This window comes from Palaemon carinicauda, chromosome 30, assembly GCF_036898095.1.
Source record: "Palaemon carinicauda isolate YSFRI2023 chromosome 30, ASM3689809v2, whole genome shotgun sequence".
In the NCBI taxonomy this organism is placed as follows: Eukaryota; Metazoa; Arthropoda; class Malacostraca; order Decapoda; family Palaemonidae; genus Palaemon; species Palaemon carinicauda.
In genome coordinates, this window is record NC_090754.1 from 20006614 (window position 1) to 20019454 (window position 12841).

The 12841-nt window shown below is 48.2% G+C and overlaps 1 protein-coding gene across 2 annotated transcripts in view; it reads left to right on the plus strand.

Annotated features, from left to right (window-relative positions):
* The first annotated feature begins 708 nt into the window (after positions 1-708).
* The window catches only part of Nhe1 (Na[+]/H[+] hydrogen exchanger 1), a 236014-nt gene continuing 223881 nt past the window's right edge, over positions 709-12841 (plus strand). For both annotated transcript variants that reach the window (XM_068353486.1, XM_068353487.1), the window contains exon 1: positions 709-860. The gene's annotated coding sequence lies outside the window, so the exon portion shown is untranslated. The remainder of the gene's footprint in view (positions 861-12841) is intronic.

Below are 12841 nucleotides of genomic sequence, written 5' to 3' on the forward strand. Positions count from 1 at the left end.
GAGCAATAAGGAACCAGGAACCAGGAACCCTGCTTTTAGACCTAGTTTTGAACTTTTGGCTACAACCACCTTAATCTACGTCATTCGATATATATATTTTACTGTTTAGGTAAACGAGGCCATAATAATTTCCTTAGGTCTCAAAATTGTATTTATCTTGCAAGATTTAACTGTGCTCGTTAATTACTCAAGACTCTTTATTGTCTTTGTTATTTAGCATTATTTATTTCATTTTAGTTGTCAAATCAAAGGTGTCACCATACTTCACAACATAAATAATGTTTCTGGTTGAAAATCGCTAACAGTAAGATAATCGCCAAGTCAACATTTAACACTAAATAACCATAACCACTCAATAAATCAACAGAAAATTACTTTCCATTTTTAAAATACTATTTGGAGTATTCTATATTTTAAAACTACGAAAGATTTCTATCAACAATATTATATCATGCTGTATTTTCAGATTTCTTCCGAGTTATCTTTATTTTCCTTTCTTATTATGGTTTGAAGAATGTAGACGTAAGTAAAGTAAGTCCGTCGGAACTTGGTTACGTTTGTTAATTAAAATTTATTATAATGCTGTTTAAGATACACATGTTATGGAAATTACTTAACATAAAAACAATGAATATATTAGTTTGTTATTATAAAGTAGAAAATTAAATATCGATTTAATTTAAATTAATATAAAGACAGTATAAATATCAACTTACACCATTAAATAACTAAGTTAACAACCCCAATACCCTGAAAACACAGGAGGACGTCTGCAGACGTCATATGTGACAGGACATGTATTTCAAAGTTCTATTTACTTAAATTTCTTCTTCGTATGCGACCACGACTGCTGTCTAAAGGTAAGCATTCACTACAAATCTCCCTAGTTTATATTTTATCTGCATTTGTTATGTTTTTATCTTGTAAACTATACGATTAGTTTTATCCTTAAAATTCTTGGCCGTATATTACTTGTCCTACTTTACTTTATTCGCATATAACTGATTCTAATTTGGAGTATAAAGTTATTATGTTTCACATATACCCGAGAACAAAATTACTGCATGATTTATGGTGATTAAAATAGCGCAATTTGTCGGTTAACTACCATAGTGTTACGAGCACTGTTCCAGTTTATGTTTATCAGATTAGGCTAGTCATAGGGAGAATTCTTGCTTGGTATCATAATTTTCCTCATTAATTGAAGAACTCATGTTAAGTTAGGTTTGTAGTGCAAATATAGAACATTAGAAGTATCCCTGGTGCGTTTATAGGTCCTTGAATAGTTTTGATGATTAAAGTTGTCAATATTTGATGGGGTTTATGTATGATAGCGGCCACATGTATGTGTTATTATGGCTAACTTAGATTGCGGCAGTGTATGGGGGTCGCAGGGGGCTGTTAGATAAGGACACGGCTTGTAGGTTAGGTTAGGGGGAAGTTTAGGTACGTTTTTAATCAACGCATGAGGAACTTGCCGCTGATATACAAAGGCTCCTATTTGATGAACAAGACAGTACCATTGAAATTCTGTATCCCACGAGGGAAACGAACGCAGAGGTACGACCCAATCTTAGCTTCCCACTTATCCCAGCTTAGGATGTCTGTCCTTTCTTCCTCTGGCAATGCCACCCTATCTCCAGAACTCTTATGCCCTTAATTTACCTTGTACTGGCTTTCTTTGTGAAATATGGGTTTTTGGGCATATCCTCTTGTTTAACTTGAGAAGTTCAACTTTCTGACAGTTAGTGACCTCAAGGCCATTCAATACTTCCCTAAACACACCAGTGGCATTTCTCATTTTTTCCAAAATGAAAATGACCACATATTGCATATGATCCCAATGCGCAGCAGGGGTGGCAGAACAATTATAAAAGAGCGCTTGGTGTTAGCATCAATAGAAGTGAAGTGTGGTGATTGGTCCCATAAAAGGGCACAAGATAGTAAAAACATCTCTGATTGGCCATTTGGAAGGTTGTTACAAATGGAAACCAGTTCTTAAGGTACAGAAAATGAGAAATTAATGTCTAAAGATACTCAAGTTGAGATTTTTTTACTTAAATCAATTATTTTGCTTATTATAACTTTCCACATATAGTTTATGGGGTTCAAAAAAGTATGTGTGAAGAGATTTGTTTGATTATGTCATTTCAAATTTTCTGTCTAATATTGTACTACTAAGCAGGAAAATTGAATTATAATCCATAAATAAATTAGGAGTCCCTACACTAGGTTAGTATCAAGTGCAGACTAGGAAGGCAAAGTTTGCATAATTAAATTGTATCCTAACCCCCAGCATTTTGGTTTAGGCTGTGTCTGCTCAGGAATTTGTAATTATTGTAAGGCTAGTACATTCCTACTTTGGCTTTTTAAATTATTTTGTACATTGTCAAGTTTCAGATCGGTTTATGTTTGCTGAAATGTTTTTATAACTATCCATAAAACTATTATATTATGAGGGACTCTAAAGGGTTACTGGTTTTACGTGCCTCTGGCAATTATTTAGGCCATCATTGTCATTACTGTCACTTTTGAGAAATGTTGACTGGTTCCACTTTAATGTCAAGCCAAGTTGAATTCTGATGTCAAAGCACTGTACACTCAAATTATAGAATAGCAGTTTAATATGGATAAATTATATGGCTGGTCTCAAAACTCTACTTTTGACTTCATTGTTGATTTGATTGATGATAGAGCTTAATGTAGGCCAAACTTCTGGTTAGGTAAGGTTACATCTTCATTGGTTAGCCAGATAATGTGTAGTAGGTCAAGATTTTGGGTTGCTTATCTCTTAATAGAGATCTAGCTAAAATTAGTGCATGGTGCAAATTATGGGGCATGAAGGTTAACCCTAACAAAACTCAAAGTATGATTGTAAGTAGGTGAAGGACAGTGGCTGTTCAACATCCAGATCTCTGTATTAATAATATTTCTTTAACTATATACAACTCCTTTAAAATTTTAGATGTGATTCTTGATTGTAATTTTACTTTTGAAAAACGCATTAAATTTTTTTCTTAAGAAAAGTGACTTATTGAGAATGTCTTTTAAGATTTTTGGTGATCAATCTATTCTGAAGAATTTTTTTGATTTTTTCTCTTGTGGTACATTGTTTTGAGTGATGTTCTCTTGTCTGGTCTTCAGTTGCCGAATCTCATCTTATTTTGTTGGACAAAAACTTGGGGTTTATTGAATTTCTTAATCCTGATCTAGATATTCATCTCTGATACCATCGTTCAAGTACAGTAGTTATTTATGCATGTTGCATAAAATTTTTCATAATTCTGTCCATCTTTTGCATTAAGATCTTTCAGGATTGTACTATCTTGTACATAGTATTACGAATGCAGTTTATTTTAACAGTTATGCCCTCTTTACTATGAGGCTCAACACCACTTGGTCATAATGGAAGTTTCATTCCCTCTGCTGTGACCAGATGTGGAATGATCTTCCTAATCAGGTAGTCAAATTGATGAAACTTCAAAAATTCAAATTTACGGCAAACATTTTTATGTTGAACAGGCTGACATAACTCTCTCTGGCTTTATTGGTAATGTCTCTGCTTGGTGATCGCTAGATGGGGGATCGAGTCCTGCTCAAATTTGTCAGTTCCTTTTGTGTCTGCAACTTTACTATCCTTGTGAGCTAAGGAGTGGGGGACCCTATAGGTCTATCTAGTGAGTCATCAGCAGCAGCCATTGCCTGGCCTTCCCTGGTTCTAGCTTGGGTAGAGAGGGGGCATAGGCACTCATCATATGATACATGGTTAGTCTCTAGGGCATTGTCCTGCTTGATAGGGCAATGTCACTGTATCTTGCCTCTGCCATTCATGAGTGCTCTATAAACCTGAAACCTTCAGTTTGTGTAAAAGATCTGTTTTAACGTTATTACTGATCTTTAGATATTTCAACTTCGTTATTCATTACTTCTCCTATATAGGCTAGTTTATTTATTTTCTGGTTTCCTTACTTGGCTATTTCCCTTTGCTGGAGACCTATGGTTTATAGCATCCTGGTTTTTGACCCAGGGTTGTACCTTAGCTAGTAATAATGATGATAATAATAATAATAATTATTTTATGAAAAAGCATTTGCTCAGTACATATGTACTGATGACCTACTAGTCTTTTTATACACTTACTCATAACACTAGTGGTGGTACCGTCTATGACTGAAGCACAAAATAAATTTAAAGAAAATAAGTTGGACGGGTACCTGTATCCATAAGAATGTCTCTATTTCTTTATATGTATTCGTCCCATTTTTTCAAGCACTTATAAAATAGGGTTTGTTCCTACCCAAGTAAAAACCCTCGTCCTGTAATAGGAGTATGATTTCAGTGAAGCTTAGTTTGCTCCGTAACCGAAATACAAACCACGCTATTTACATAGGGTATTACTTTCGGCGTAGCTGAAATGACGAGCCATTAGATTTTTAACGAGGGTTAACTACCCCCCCCCCGCTAGTTGGCAGGGGGTAGGGAAGGGGTAGCTTGCTACCCCTCCCCCCCACACACTGGTGAGTTGTCTCACTTCACTTTTGGCTCGGACGAAGTACAGACGTTTCTGTTTTCGTCCTCGTTAATGACAGCCTTAATTTGATTTTTTGCTTTTTCTAGTTCTGTGTGTTTGGAAGTTGGCCTCGACCGTTATCATCGCTATGCGCAAGTGCCCTGGACTCGCTGGCCGTCCTTGTGGGACCTCCATGTCAGCGGAGGACACCGATCCTCACACCCTTTGCCCGCAGTGCCGAGGTCAACAGTGTGAGAGGGAGAATACTTGCAGTGAGTGTAGGGAGTGGTCTGCCTCCCAGTGGGAGAAGTTCGGCCGTCGGCACAAGAAGTCCAAGAGAGACCGTTCTCCTTCAGGGGCAACCTTGAAGAAGGAAGGCTCTAAGGACTCCTCTTCCGCCCCCTGAAGCTCCTACTCGATCGGTCTCTCGTGAGAGACTGCCGAGTGGTAACGCAGGCCCTAGTGGTGTTTCCCGACCTTGGGGTGCGGGAGAGGGCGTTGCCTCCCTTAGCGTGGCAGCTCCCTCTTCTCCTCTGGGGGAGGATATTTTGGATTTTAATGAATATGACCAAACTGTTTCTAATGATGATTTGTTCCAGCTTTGGGCTTCCTTGGGGCTTAAGGGCTCGCCCTCCAAGGAAGCCCTGTTTGACCTGATCCAGTTGGGGGCTGCGGTCAAACAGTCGCCGGTAATACCGGAGGTACTCCCTTCGGATATTGTCGACACTGTTTTGGCAGAGCCTTCTGACGGGTCTGGTCAAACCCTTGATGCTGCGCCTGTTGCGGACGTTGCTGAAGGCTCTCCTCCCCCCTCCGAGCATCCTTCGAGGGGGGAGGGGAGTCCCACAGTCTCTCCTGCGGGCGGGTCTCCCCCTTGGGGGAGCGCGCTGACAGAGACACTTCTTCGGAGGACTGATGACTTGGACGCCCTTCCTCGAGGTCGTATTCGCCGTAAGGCCCGTCGGCCTCTCCGCAGCAGAGGACTTCCTTCTCCCTATAAGGGAGTTAGGTTTGGTTCGTCCTCTCCTGCTCCTTCCCCTGAGGAGGAGCACCCCCGTCAGAAGCAGACCGTCGCAGTAGCGTCCCTTGACCTCTCCGCAGATCGTTCGCGATCTCCTACGCCTGCCAGACCTTCCGACCTGCCTTCTCCGTTCCTGGCTGCAGATGCGCTTTGGGCGCCTTCTCACCCTGTCATCGGACAGGCACCGATCCCTTCGGGGAAAAGGGACTCTACTCACGGTGTGGGTAAGTCCCTTGCGCGTCAGGGTTCCCCTGCGCGTTCGCGTGCAGTAGCGCACAAGCGCTCTCCAGAGTTACAGTCTTCGGACTTAACTCGCCAGCGCTCTTCTGCTCGGCAGCGATCACCTGCTCGCCAGCGCTCTCCTTCTCGCAGGTCTCCTGTGAAACAGCAGCGCCCTCATGTTCCTGATGTGCGCAAGGCGCACCTACGTTCTCCTGAGCGCCCTCGTTCTCCTGTGCGCAGCCGCGCTACTACACAGCCTGTTCCTGATGCGCGCCCAGCGCGCCAACGATCACCACCGCGTCCACGATAGCCAGATCTGGACTTAGGCAAGGGTTCCATCCCGTCGCCTCGCCCTCGCGCGCCCTTCTGCTCCTGCGCAACAGCGCACGCGCTCATCTAGAGCTCCTGTTCGCGAGCGTTCGCCTGCGCGTTCGTCTCCCTCCATCTCTTCAGATGTGCGCAGTAACCTTACTACGCGCCAACGATCTCCTGCGCGCCCACGCGATCACTCGCCTATGCGCAAACGCTCTCCTGAGCGCCAACGCCCTCTTAAGACTGATCGCCCCAGGTCTCTGACTCACCCGCGCGATAAATCGCCTGTGCGCAGTCGTTCGCCTGTCCGTGGTACGCGCCGTCGTTCTCCGGAGTACACGCGACGTCGCTCGCCAACGCTCCAGCGCTCTCCGCCTGGCAAACGCTTGCCAAGTCGCTCGCGACTTTGTTCGGGCCTTTACTCGCCCGAACATCGTCGTTCTCCTACGCGCCACCAGCGGTCGCCTAGTTTTCAGCGCACCCCTTCACCTACGCGCCCACGCGCACCTTCACGTGCGCGCCAACGTGTTCCCTCGCCAACGCGCCAACGCATCCCTTCGCCTGCACGCCAACGCGTCCCTTCGCCCGCGCGCCCACTCGCCAGCTTGCCTGCGCGGCCACTCGCCAGTGCGCCCACGCGCCATCTCGCCCTCTTGTCCGTGCAGGAACGCACCCACGCGCATTCTTCTCCATGCGGCAATGCGCCCGCGCCCACGCGCATTCTTCTCCATGCGGCAATGCGCCCGCGCGCGATCCCTCGAATGCTATTTCGCGCGAGCGCCGCCGCGATCCCCATTCTTGCAGGGATCATCAGCGCGACCAACTGTTAGGGACGCGGACTTCCAGATCGGCATCTGGATCGCCACCGCGCAAGCGTAGGATTACCTACCAGGATCAGGACCAGGAAGGATCTACGGAGAGGTCCATGCAACATTCTTTTTCTTCTTCTTTTCAGGCAGGCCCTGTGGCATCCACTCCGAAGGGTCAGGAGATCCCCTTCCCTCCAGCAGGGATAACTGACACGGCGTCAGTTACCCGTCAGCCTTGGTTCCGTCACATAATGAACGCAGTGGTTCAGGCTGTGAAGCCTGCCCTCGTTGATTTGGGACTTAAACCAACGGCAGACTCATCCCCGCTGAAGAGAAGGAGAGGAGTGGACTTCGTGGTGACTTCTCCTCGGGAGAAGTTGGCTCCCAAGAGGTCCGTCAGGAAGGCTCCTTCTCCTTCACGATCGGTTTCTCCTTCTCCCGTGGACGAGGTTTTTCTGTCCTCAGGAGAGTCCAGCGAAGCAGGGGTGTTCCCCACGGCACCAATGGGAGGAACCCCTCCGCTTAGGAGAGAAACTTCTCGCGAGGAAGCTCCCTTCCGGACCTCTTTGCTGGAGTCTCCTGTAATCCTCCTAGGAGGGAGCCCAAGGACTCCAAGACGATTCCTAAATCGTCATCCAGGATCCGTCCAGAGCCAACCAGACCCCAGGAGGACGTCCACGTGTCTCCCCAAGATGAGCCTTTGGGGACCGGTGACTTAGCTGCCAGTCCGCAAGGAGGAGACCAGTTCGAGTCAGAACACGCTTTCTGGCAGGTCCTAGGCTTGATGAGGCAACTCAACAAGTTTAAGGACCCGGAAACTGCCCCTCGTGAGGGCAAGGACACGGTGCTAGACCAAGTCTACGGCACCCAGAAACCCCCTAAGTCCAGCGCAGCTTTGCCTTGGTCCAAAGGAGTGAAAGGGGCCAGGGACAGGGTCGAAGCCCAGCTCTCCGAGCTCGCCTCCTTTGGTCGTTCTTCTGCCGAGTACAAACTCCTCCCGCCTTCTCGAGTACATCAGAGGAGGTACTTTGAGATTGTGGGGGAGTCCAGTATGGCTCTTCCACTTCACCATTCTGTGGAAGAGCTGACCAGGGGAACTCCTCTCGAGAAGCTCTCCGCTCGGCAGGTGACGTTCTCGGCGTCGGAGATCCTGAACCTAGAGAAGGTCGCAAAGAGTGCCATGCAGGCAACTTCGTGGCTGGACGTTTGGCTGGGATCTCTGGGCAGCCTATTGCGCTCTGAGGATCTGTCCAAGGAGAGCAATAGGAAGGCCTTGGAGACCTTCCTCCTCTCGGGCACGCGTTCGATCGAGTTCCTCGCTTACCAGGTTACCAACCTGTGGGCTAACTCGATCCTCAAGTGTTGCGATGCAGTGACCGAGAGGTTCCATCCGAAGGTCCCCTCCGTGGATGTCTGCAAGCTCAGGCACTCCTCCATCACTGGGGGAGATCTGCTTGAGCCCAAGGAGCTAGAACGAACAGCTGAGAGGTGGAGGAGATCGAATCAGGATTCTCTCCTCCAGAGGGCCCTTACATCTCGGCCCTACAAGCCTCCAGCGCCTCAACAGCAACAGCAGCCTCGCAAGACACCGAAGCAGGCTCCGGCAGCTAAGACAGGGGTGTCTAAGCCACAGCCCTTTCAAACTAAGGACAGAAGGCGCGGCAAGTCCTCTAAGGGAGGAAAGAATCTTAGGGGCAGCGGCCGAGGCCGCAAGCGCTAGGATCGGCAATCCCCCCGCGTGTCCACCTGTGGGGAGATGCCTAAAAAGTTGCGTGCACGGGTGGCAGCAACTTGGAGCCGATTCTTGGACGGTCTCCGTGATCGGCCAAGGTTATCGCGTCCCATTCACGACATCTCCACCTCCCCTGACAGCGAATCCAGTGTCGCTGAACTCTTATGCCATGGGATCGGCAAAGGGGTTAGCCCTTCGGGCAGAAGTCGAGACCATGCTCAAGAAGGATGCTCTCCAGGAGGTCGACGACGGCTCCCCAGGCTTCTTCAGTCGACTCTTTCTTGTAAAGAAGGCGTCTGGAGGCTGGAGACCGGTCATCAATCTCTCAGCCCTGAACAAGTTTGTCAAACAAACTTCGTTCAGCATGGAGACAGCGGACACGGTCAGACTTGCAGTGAGACCGCAAGACTTCATGTGCACACTGGATCTGAAGGACGCGTACTTCCAGATCCCAATCCATCCGTCTTCCAGGAAGTACTTGAGATTCAGCCTAGACAGCAAGATCTACCAGTTCAAGGTGCTGTGTTTCGGTCTCTCCACAGCACCTCAGGTGTTCACCAGAGTGTTCACACTGATTTCGTCTTGGGCTAACAGGAACGGCATACGTCTCCTCCGTTATCTGGACGACTGGCTGATCCTGGCAGACTCAGAGTCGACCCTTCTTCGACACCGGGACAGGCTTCTGGAGGTTTGCCAAGATCTGGGGATCATGGTAAATCTCGAGAAGCCCTCTCTGCAGCCGTCCCAACGACTGGTATATCTAGGCATGATATTAGACACCGATCTCCACAAAGCCTTTCCATCAGATGACAGGATAGCAAGGCTGAGGAGGGTCGCAGAACCTTTCCTCAAGCGGGAAGAGCTTCCAGCCCAATCATGGTTACGTCTACTAGGCCACCTATCCTCCTTGGCATATCTAGTCCCGAACGGCTGCCTCAGGATAAGATCCCTGCAATGGCGGTTAAAGTCCCGGTGGAATCAAGGCTCCGAATCTCCGGACTTTCTGGTTCCTGTAGGATCCACGGAACTGACGGACCTTCGGTGGTGGCTGAACGACGTGAACCTTCGGAAGGGAGTGGATCTTCTCGTCCTCCCCCCGGATTTGACTCTGTTTTTGGGCGCGTCAAAAGAAGGGTGGGGGGCCCACATTCTGAACCAAAGGATCTCAGGCCTCTGGTCAGAATCAGAAAAATACGTCCACATCAACCTGAAGGCCGTCTTCCTGGCCCTTCAACAGTTCCAACGGACCCTGGCGGGCCACTCCGTAGTGGTGATGAGCGACAACACCACGGTAGTGGCTTACATCAACAAGCAGGGAGGTACCTTTTCTCAACAGCTATCCCATCTTGCAGCAGAGATTCTGAGATGGTCCGAGATCCACTCGATAACACTTTCGGCTCGCTTCATTCCTGGCAAGAGGAATGTGCTGCTGACAGTCTGAGCAGAGCGACGCAGATAGTGAGTACCGAGTGGTCTTTGGATCCTCAGATAGCCAACAAAGTCCTGACTTTGTGGGGTTCCCCGACAGTAGATCTGTTCGCGACAGCCTTGAATTTCAAGCTGCCCCTGTACTGCTCTCCAGTCCCGGACCCCAAGGCTCTCTGGCAAGATGCTTTTCAGCAGAGGTGGGACAACATCGACGTTTACGCCTTCCCACCATTCTGTCTGATGAGAAGGGTGCTCAACAAGACCAGACTTTCGGTCAATCTCTCCATGACTCTAATAGCTCCGCTATGGCATCACGCGGAATGGTTCCCGGACCTTCTGCAGCTCCTGACGGAGCTTCCGAGAGAACTCCCCCCACGACACGAGCTACTCAGACAACCACACTGCAACATCTTCCACAAAGCTGTAGCGTCGCTTCGGCTTCACGCCTGGAGACTATCCAGCGTCTCCTTACGGAGAGAGGATTTTCGCAACAGGTTGCGGACAGGATGTCTCGCCACCTGCGCAAGTCCTCTATCGGAGTCTACCAGGCGAAGTGGAAAGTCTTCTGTGGTTGGTGTCGTGGGAGGGGTATCTCTCCACTCGATGCCACTATTCCAGCAATAGCGGAGTTCCTCGTGTATTTACGGGAGGAAATGCGCCTTTCGGTCTCGGCGGTGAAAGGCTATCGCTCAGCCTTAAGCCTGGCTTTTAGGCTGAAAGGAGTGGACATTTCCTCTTCGTTAGAACTTTCCCTATTCATACGCAGCTATGAGCTTACTTGCCCTCAGTCAGAAGTAAGACCTCCTCCTTGGAACGTGGTTCAGGTCCTCAGGGCTTTGAAGAGAGCTCCGTTTGAACCATTACGCCAGGCGTCTGATCGCCACCTGTCTTGGAAGACGGCTTTCCTGCTCGCTTTGGCCTCGGCCAAACGAGTCAGTGAACTTCATGGTCTTTCTTACGACGTCGCCCATTCAAGGGGATGGGGGGAGGTAACGTTCAGGTTCGTCCCTGAGTTTGTTGCCAAGACTCAGAACCCTGGGGTGTTGGACCCTAGGTTCGACTCCTTCGGGGTAACGAGTCTTCGTTCTGTAACAAGTGACCCAGACCATCTGTTACTTTGCCCAGTGAGGAGTCTGAGGCGTTACTTGAAAAGAACAGCTGCAGTCCGTCCTCATGTGCAAGCGTTATTCGTGAGAACAGGAAGGACGAAGAGGAGGGTCACCAAGAACACCATCTCGGCCTGGATTCGGAAGGTTATTCAGCACGCCTTGAATCCTGACCCTCCTCCGTCACGTCGCCCTAGAGCGCACGATGTCAGGGGCATCGCTACATCCCTGGCCTTCAAGAGAAATTTCTCTGTGACGCAGGTCTTGCAAGCTGGGGTGTGGAAGCGCCAAACGACCTTCACAGCCCACTACCTGCAGGACGTGACCCACAGGAGCCTCGATACATTCTCTATCGGCCCTTTGGTGGCTGCACAACAGCTGGTCTAACCTCAGGCTCCTTAATGGACAGGTAGCAGAAGGTTGGGGGCATTGTTACCCGGTTTTAGTCTGCGTGATTGAAAGAGTATGTCTGGCCCTTACTTCTTTCTTCATTCTCCCCTCCCTTGGGGAAAGCAGCATCCTGATCTCTGCATAGCTGACCTCAACCTCTGCAGGTAAACCATGCTCCCTTGTGCTCCTAGTATTAGCTGTAATACTGTTTGCGTCCCCCATACCCTGACGAGGTGGTATTGGGAACGTCCTAGCCTAGATGTCTATCTAAAGAACTCCAGGCCAACATCCTAGGATGAGTCACAACTTCCTCCACACACAACTTATGTAGGCCGCACATTCGTAGCAAGCAACGAAAAGTGTGAGGTGCAGGGACCCCCTTTCTCGAAGTGTTGCTCACTCGGATTTCGGGTCCCCGGGTAAAGCCAAAGCCAGTAAGGCTGGGGACTTTCCGCCCTTCCTAAGGGGTAAGTCACCCTATGTAAATAGCGTGGTTTGTATTTCGGTTACGGAACAAATGACAAATTCGGAGATAATTTGTATTTTTCCTAACCATACAAACCTTGGCTATTTACACATATTTGCCCGCCAGCCCTGTCCCCCAAGTCAAGTCCTACCTCTAAGTGAAGTGAGACAACTCACAGGTGTGTTGGGGGGGGAGGGGTAGCAAGCTACCCCTTCCCTACCCCCTGCTAACTAGCGGGGGGGGTAGTTAACCCTCGTTAAAAATCTAATGGCTCGTCATTTCAGCTACGCCGAAAGTAATACCCTATGTAAATAGCTAAGGTTTGTATGGTTAGGAAAAATATAAATTATCTCCGAATTTGTCATATTTATATATATGATGGTACTTATTAACGGTTAGTGGGGATGCCCCGCTTCCCTACCAGTACTTAGTAGCCAATTTGATTTGAGCCACAGAGCAGTATGGACATTCTCTGTGTTAACAAAGCTTGGGTGTATTTTCTAATTAATTTTTTCTATTTTCAGGGTGATAGTTGTTAACTGATTATGGCGAAGCCATGTGTAGGTATGTGTGCCTGCCCAGGCATATCTGGCCTCAAGTGTGGCAATTTTGAGCAGGACTGATGTGGATCCTCATTCTTTGTTCTCTTTTTTAAATTTGCTCGACTGTGTGCGGTCATTCCCCTGTAACAAGCTTAGGGAGTGGCTGCCTTCCTATTGGTAAGAGTAGGGCTGAAGGAGGAAGAAATCTTTAGCCAGATTCTTTGCCTTCATGATCTTCCTCGAAATCGAAGAAGGCTGCTTACTGTTCTCGCCCTACACTACCTAAGTTTTGTATTCATCACA